At 36.3% G+C, this 8,865-nt stretch overlaps 1 long non-coding RNA gene across 2 annotated transcripts; it reads left to right on the forward strand.

Moving 5' to 3' along the window:
* The first annotated feature begins 2,645 nt into the window (after positions 1-2,645).
* On the forward strand, positions 2,646-4,770 carry LOC126814518 (uncharacterized). 2 transcript variants are annotated; one of them, XR_007677644.2, is made up of 4 exons: positions 2,646-3,169; positions 3,797-4,081; positions 4,251-4,425; positions 4,549-4,770. It is a non-coding gene; the product is annotated as an uncharacterized LOC126814518 (long non-coding RNA). The 2 variants fall into 2 exon arrangements; XR_007677643.2 differs by having other exon boundaries at positions 2,646-4,081.
* The last annotated feature ends 4,095 nt before the right edge of the window (positions 4,771-8,865 follow it).

Below are 8,865 nucleotides of genomic sequence, written 5' to 3' on the forward strand. Positions count from 1 at the left end.
AATTTTTTGCTTAGAGTAAGCAGGGATAAGCAATTTGATTGGCTGATGCTTTGGGACACGATAACTTTAGTTCTAATTAAGTGAGAGTGAGGACACTTGGTGTATAGCTTTATTATATCATTACCTTGACTAAGTTTGATAATGAGTATTTTCTGCTGTCATGTCATGGCTGAGTTCAATTATTAACATTGGTCGATGCTTTGGGACAAGATAACTTTGATTCTATCTGATAGAGAGTGCTGAAACTTAGTGTATAATTTGATTGCTCGATACTTTTGAAAAAAATAAATGTGCGATTAATTAATGTGTCATCTATTTATTTTGGGATTTCGGCGGGGGACATCAGCCTCACTGTTGGCTTGTTTGTTTGTACTATATGTTATACCAAAATACAAACTAAGTCGTCCTTAGGGTGTAACGGTGATATAATAATACGTTTTTTTAAATTGGATAAAAATTATGACCCTATAGGGTTCACAAGCTAAAAACGTGATTTTTCGTACAATCAGGGGCCATAATTCAGGAAGTTACGGTCCGATATGCGCGAATATCGAAAGGAACTGAGATCTTTGGGTTATAAACTTACATTTCAAGTTTCCACAAAATCGGATAAAAAGTGTGACCTCTATAGGGTCCACAACCTTGATATACCATATTTTTACGCTAGTTGAGAACGAATGGCTGCCATTTTGTCCGTCAATTTCAGGCCGATTTTCACGAAATACAAACTCAGTCGTCCTTAGGGTGTAACGGTGATATAATAATAACGTTTTTTTAAATCGGATAAAAATTATGACCTCTATAGGGTCGACAAGCTAAAAACGCAATTTTTCGAACAATCAGGGGCCATAATTCAGGAAGTTAAGGTCCGATATGCACGAATATCGAAAGGACCCAAAATCTTTGGGATATAAACATACATTTCAAGTTTCAACAAAATTAGATAAAAATTGTGACCTCTATAGCGCCCACAACCTTGATATACATGTACCATATTTTTACGCTAGTTGAGAACGAATGGCGGCCATTTTGTCTGTCAATTTTAGGCCGATTTTCACGAAATTCGAATTCAGTTGTCCTTAGGGTGTAACGGTGATATAATAATACGGTTTTTTAAATCGGATAAAAATTATGACCTCTATAAGGTCCACAAGCTAAAAACGCGATTTTTCGTACAATCAGGGCCCATAATTCAGGAAGTTACAGTCTGATATGCGCGAATATCGAAAGGAACCGAGATCTTTGGGTTATAAACTTACATTTCAAGTTTCAACAAAATCGGATAAAAATTGTGACCTCTATGGAGTCCACAACCTTGATACATTTTTAGGCCGTTATAAACATGACTAGGCCTACCATAGCCTATCAGTAACTGAGTAACCTACTTTTACTCTTTAGTCTTTAGAGAATAATTTTTTATTGGTCAATGTTATCTTCTGAGTAGAAAATAATATGTAAAAGCAGAATTCTAACAATAATGTAAGAATCGAATGCTGAGAACAATGATAATGAAACAACAGTTGTCCGTTTTTTAAAATTATGTGGTTGCTATGACAACCATCCAAAATCCTTAATAATTCACTAAAATTATACAATTCTTAATATTTTATATTACATGCCATGGGCTATAAATATATGCTAAAATGCTTTCTGCTACTATACTTAAAATGTGGTGATCAATTGGTTTGTCAGGGTAAACACCATTGAAAATGGAATAACATTGCCTTTTTTGGGGTGTTTGTTTTCGTTTTGATTGCTATAACAACCAAATATTAAGTAATATACAAGAGTAAAGATAAGTAATTTTAAAAATTCACAAACATAAATACATGTAAACAAAATTTCTGTTCAAGATCTTAATTCCTTCATATTTTATTTATATCTTAATAATGTCCAAAATAGACAATTAGCTGCTGCAGAATGTTCTTCAAAAGGGAACTCCTTTCCAGCTCTTGGGAGAAGACATATAAATATTCTGATTTTATTTATTTTTTAAAATCTTTTCCAATAGCTTCTGTTTTTAAAATCATACAGTTATCAATATTGATGTCATGATTATTGGAAAATAATGGTTTTCGGAAAAAAAATAAATGTAGTTGCTATGGTAACAGCCCAAACTCCTTCATATTTTTCTCAAACTTACACAATCCATATCATTTGATATTACATGGGTTTCAAATATTTTAAACTGCTTAATTTTAAATGTGGTGATGACCTTTTGGGTTATGGTAAATAGCGTTGAAAATGGTCAAAAATTGCATTTTTTTCCATTTTGGTTGCTATGACAACCAAAATTGATAATATATGGCAGATTGGAAATAAGTAATTTTAAAAATTCACAAACTTTTTGACATATTCCCATAATTTCACTTGTGTATCTCCATTCCTTCCTATTGCCAAAAAATAGGCAATTGTGTGCCGCGGAAAATTGTTCGAAAATGAACATATATCCAGCTCTTGAGAGAAGGCATATATATATTTTTACTCTTTTTTTTTTTATGTTAATCATACTTGATAGCTACTCATTATAAATTACATAACAACCAGGTTCAATATTTCAGATATAACAGTGTAATTATTACAAAAATGTGAAAATTGAAACATAATTAGGCTTAAAGTTGTATTTCATGAATTTACATCTTTACTTTTGATAGGTTTGATATGAAAAGAAATATGGCATCACAAAAAACACCAAAAATGGCTTTTTCAAAGTGTTGAAAAACCTTTCTTCCGCGAAAAGACAAAAAACACAACTTTGAGCCTCAATAAAAAAAAAAGTTTTCATCCGATTTTGAATCTGTAAAAAGTTTTGTGAGAAGAATGATGAGATCTACTTGAAAAGTTAATAAAATCAAATGTATAATCATAATCTCAAAATCACTTTTTCCACCTAATATAAGCCCCGACTTGTTTTCAGATCCCACAATCATATAGTGTACTTTTATAGTATGTAAATATTTATTGAATAGTGTCAGAAAAAACAAAACAAAACGGTGGTGATATTTTTATACGCCCACATTTTCATGTGGATGTACATGTATATTAGAGAGGTTTCGCAACTTTACATTTACAGTTACATTTAGACGGTAAAACGTGATCGGTTTTTGTGACGTATGACGTAAAGCGCACGTCATAAAAGTGTAGCAGACGGATAGCAGCCTCCATAAATGTAAGTTCACAACACTTAGCTAAACCTTGTTTAATTTCTATGATCAAGTCCATAATTGTTCTCTGAATCGTGGTTTTCACGAACTACATCCACAGAGAAGACCTTCTCCTATACAAAAAGGGAGAGGCCGAAACAAAACATGCATGCTTTAGTAATTCAACCATCTATCCGTGATGTGCTCTAGAACTGCCCATGACTATGGTGCTATGTAGGCCTATCGATATCATGGACCTGGCCTAGTCTGTGGCTACCTTGGGAAGACTTGGTTATCCTTCACACTCTCTTTTGCAGTGGAAGGAAACCGAAGAACTTGGAGAAATCTTACCATGTTGGTAGGGGACCCTAAATTTAGTATATTCTTGCCTCGTATAACTACAAACAAGCTTAGAAAACCACCACGCCACTTGACCCGATGACAGACATTATTTATACCCAGTCTTACTTTACTTACGGTGTCATTAACCACTAGTCATTATGATCTAGGCTAAAGCGCACGCGTTAGACACCCCCCCCCCCCCCCATGTTCTATTTCTTTGGCGTTACTAATAGGCCAAGTGGTAGTTCAAGTGCCGTAGGCTAGCCTAATGAAATACCTACTGCGCATGAAATCCATTTTATATTTTTCAGCAAAAGTAGATCATTTGCCCTCAACAACAGGACAAGAATGCCGTCGCCTTCATTCGATGAGCCCCAGAATGTTAGATTCTGGCCGGCGTTGGATATACTGTTACTTAAAGAAGTGATCTCGAGGAGACCGAACGACTCAAAGTCATGGGATTCGGTGGCAAAGAGCGTCAATGAGGTTCTGCAGATCATACGGCCAAATTCTCAAGTTTCAGTTAGAGCTTGCAGAAGTCGGAAGCAAGATTTATTGCAGAAATTTAATAAGGATGAGTTATCGTCATACAGAGCGTAAGTATAAGCCACTGGCAATACCATATTTTATTTGTTACTGTATGCTATCATGAAAATAAAACAAAAACTAGAATATGTGATGATATTATTTCGGAAGTAAGTCTAATGTAAGCGTTAGTTAAAATTTATTTGCCTTTTCATAATTCAATAATTTATTCCTTGGCAGATCCGGTACGGATGAAGAATATGGGGAGATTTAACAGAAATATGTAGTTTGGAAACTGAAGAGAAGGGAAAGGCTTCGGCATTAGATAGGAAGAAACAGGAACAGGGGGAAGACGTGAGACGACTGGCAATGCAGACTCTTTCTGGGACCAAACGCACATCTATGGAAACTGAGGGTAAACTTATGTTTTGTATTCGTCTGAAATCTATAGATTATTAATTTTTGAAAATGGTTTTCATTGTTGATAGAAATCAGATGAAGAAACAATTCTAATCATCTTTATGTATTTATTTTGTAGAAGATGACACTGTAACACCCACCAAAAAGAGAAAATCACACTCGTCAACACCAGCTGCAGACTACATCACGTTTCTTAGGGAGAAACACGCGGAGGAATCCAAGTTAAAATGGGAACAACTAGAGCTAGAAAAGAAGAAATTTGAATTGGAGAAAGTAGAGAGGGAGGCAAGACTACAAAGGGACCAGCAGATGATGGAATTATTAATAAGACTTACTCAGAATCAAAAGTGATAAATTATATATATTTATTTATTACACTCTAGTTTTGTATATATATTATAAAGCTCTATATCACAATTTGGTGTTTGTTTATTAAACCATCAGTTTCTTTCTAAATATTCTTCGATAGTAGGAGGTTGTAACTGGAAAAAACTGCTTGTTTGACTCCGATAAAGACACGTGTGGCAGTTGGAAATCAGTGCACCAACCAAGTAGTATTTGGCGACGGGTTGCAGCATGAGCTTCAAATTCTTTTTAAAGTCTAGGAAGGCAAACAAATTTATTATCTTTCCAAATTCCCATTCCACGCATTCTCTTACACTTGACATTTGAGAGTTGAAGTTATTTTCAGCCGCCGTAAGGGACACAGTAAATTATTCCTTACTGGATACGCAGATCTCCATATAATGCCAAAGACTGACCATTTGAAGTTTTAAAATCTTTGGTTTCTAACTGCTCTAGTAATCTAAGTTTTAAAAGTGCACAATCATGTCGCCTTCCCTCAACAGGTCCAAACATGTTTACAACGAGTCCATTAGAAGTGACTACCGACTGAAACTTGAGGGCATGGACGCGCTTGTGGCAGACTTTTTGATTCTCTCGTGGTCTACAGACAGCTCTGACAGTTCCATCAATAAAGCCAAATATATTGTCAAGTGGAGCCCTTTTCTCATGTATGGCAACCGAATACTCTCGTAACTTTTTTTCCCCTAACCATGGTTGATCTAAAGAACTCAGTAATTGACCAAATTCATTATAAATGAAGTCGAGAGTTGTATTTATGATCAAAGAGAGGGTTGATTTCGGCCTTCCAAATAATTTCTCAAGGTCCACAAGCCTATTAGGATAGACCGAACGCCGTAGCAAAATGCATAAAGCATCAACTCCATTTACCCGTGCCCGGTTTACACAAAACATCTCAACCGGGATATGAAGACTTGTGGCAAGACGGTGAATTCCATTCCTATCAAATCTGAAATGACACCTAATCTGTTCGTCTGAGAGGTTATTTAGGTTAAATCTTGGCCAGTCTGGATCGTAAGTTGAATTGGAGACATGGCTGCCAATACCAAATAGGATGACATAGTTTGAAGTCTCTTCATCATCATTTTCCAAGGCTAACCTTAAAATTTCGTCAGCGTCCATGTTCTCATGCCTATCGTCTGCTATTCTTAGTGTCGCCACCTACTAATTGTAACTGTAAGTGTGAATTTAGCGAAACGTCATAATGTACAGTTACACTTACACTTATCTAAATGTAAGCGTAACTGTTAAGCTGCGAAACCTCTCTATTGTCGTCGCCCCTGGACGTCCGTCCATCCGTCCGTCCGTCCACAATTGTTTGTGGACTCTCTACAGGTCACAATTCTTATCCGATTTTGACGAAACTTGAAATATAGGTTTATCCCCAAAAGATTTCAGCTGCTTTCGATATTGGCATGTATCGGATCGAAACTTCATGGATTATGGCCCCTGTTTGTACGAAAAATAACGTTTTTAGCTTGTGGACCCTATAGAGGTCACAATTTTTATCCGATTTTGTTGAAACTTGAAATGTAAGTTTATAACCCAAAGATCTCGGTTCCTTTGGATATTCGCACAAATCGGACCGTAACTTCCTGAATTATGGCCCCTGATTGTACAAAAAATCGCGTTTTTAGCTTGTGGACCCTATAGAGGTCATAATTTTTATTCGATTTAAAAAACCGTATTATTATATCACCGTTACACCCTAAAGATGGCTGAGTTTGAATTTCGTGAAAATCGGCCCAAAATTGACAGACGATTTAAATAAACGTATTATTATATCACCGTTACACCCTAAGGATGACTGAGTTCGAATTTTGTGAAACTCGGCGCAAAATTGACAGACAAAATGGACGCCGTTCGTTCTCAAATAGCGTAAAAATATGGTATATCAAGGTTGTGGACCCTATAGAGGTCACAATTTTTATACGCCCACATTTTCATGTGGACGTATTATGCCGTCGCCCCTGTCCGTCCGTCCACAATTGTTTGTGGACTCTCTACAGGTCACAATTCTTATCCGATTTCGACGAAACTTGAAATATAGGTTTATCCCCAAAAGATCTTGGCTGCTTTCGATATTGGCATGTATCAAGGTTGTGGACCCTATAGAGGTCACAATTTTTATCCGATTTTGTTGAAACTTGAAATGTAAGTTTATAACCCAAAGATCTCAGTTCCTTTCGATATTTGCCCATATCGGACAGTAACTTCCTGAATTATGGCCCCTGATTGTACGAAAAATCACGTTTTTAGCTTGTGGACCCTATAGAAGTCATTATTTTTATCCGATTTAAAAAAACGTTCTATTATATCACCGTTACACCCTAAGGATGACTGAGTTCGAATTTCGTGAAAATCGGCCCAAAATTGAAAGACAAAATGGCCGCCATTCGTTCCCAAATAGCGTAAGAATATGGTATATCAAGGTTGTGGACCCTATAGGGGTCACAATTTTTATCCGATTTTGTTGAAACTTGAAATGTAAGTTTATAACCCAAAGATCTCGGTTCCTTTCGATATTCGTGCATATCCGACCGTAACTTCCTGAATTATGGCCCCTGATTGTACGAAAAATCACGTTTTTAGCTTGTGGACCCTATAGAAGTCATAATTTTTATCCGATTTAAAAAACTGTTCTATTATATCACCGTTACACCCTAAGGATGATTGAGTTCGAATTTCGTGAAAATCGGCCCCAAATTGACCGACAAAATGGCCGCCATTCGTTCCCAAATAGCGTAAGAATATGGTATATCAAGGTTGTGGACCCTATAGAGGTCACAATTTTTATCCGATTTTGTTGAAACTTGAAATGTAAGTTTATAACCCAAAGATCTCGGTTCCTTTCGATATTCGTGCATATCGGACCGTAATTTCCTGAATTATGGCCCCTGATTGTACGAAAAATCGCGTTTTTAGCTTGTGGACCCTATAGAGGTCATAATTTTTATCCGATTTAAAAAACCATTCTATTTTATCACCGTTACACCCTAAGGATGATTGAATTCGAATTTCGTGAAAATCGGCCCAAAATTGACAGACAAAATGGCTGCCATTCGTTCCCAAATAGCGTAAGAATATGGTATATCAAGGTTGTGGACCCTATAGGGGTCACAATTTTTATCCGATTTTGTTGAAACTTGAAATGTAAGTTTTTAACCCAAAGATCTCGGTTCCTTTCGATATTCGTGCATATCGGACCGTAACTTCCTGAATTATGGCCCCTGATTGTATGAAAAATCACGTTTTTAGCTTGTGGACCCTATAGAAGTCATGATTTTTATCCGATTTAAAAAAACGTTCTATTATATCACCGTTACACCCTAAGGATGATTGAGTTTGAATCTCGTGAAAATCGGCCCAAAATTGACAGACAAAATGGCCGCCGTTCGTTCTGGAATAGCATAAGAATATGTTATATCAAGGTTGTGGACCCTATAGAGGTCACAATTTTTATCCGATTTTGTTGAAACTTGAAATGTAAGTTTATAACCCAAAGATCTTGGTTCCTTTCGATATTCGCACATATCGGACCTTAACTTCCTGAATTATGGCCCCTGATTGTACCAAAAATTGCGTTTTAATTTTTATCCGATTTAAAAAAACCGTATGATTATATCACCGTTACACCCTGAGTTCGAATTTCGTGAAAATCGGCCCAAAATTGACAGACAAAATGGCTGCCGTTCGTTCAGTTCCTTTCGATATATGCGCATATCGAATTGTAATTTCCTGAATTATGGCCCTTGATAGTAGGAAAAATCACTTTCTTGTTAGCTTGTTCTCTATCCATCTCTCGAAAATGTGGGATTATCCTGCCTGGCAGCCGCTAGTTATCCGATTCTGTTTAAACTTGAAATGTAAGTTTATAACCCAAAGATCTCGGTTCCTTTCAATATTTGCGCATATCGAATTGTAATTTCCTGAATTATGGCCCTAGATTGTAGGAAAAATCTTTCGTTTTAGCTTGTTCTCTATCCAACTCTCGAAAATGTGGGCGTATCCTGCCTGGCAGCCGCTGGTTTTTAAATTTGGCACAAAAATCAACCCTTATATCGCACCATGC

This window comes from Patella vulgata, chromosome 3, assembly GCF_932274485.2.
Source record: "Patella vulgata chromosome 3, xgPatVulg1.2, whole genome shotgun sequence".
Lineage (NCBI taxonomy): Eukaryota > Metazoa > Mollusca > Gastropoda > Patellidae > Patella > Patella vulgata.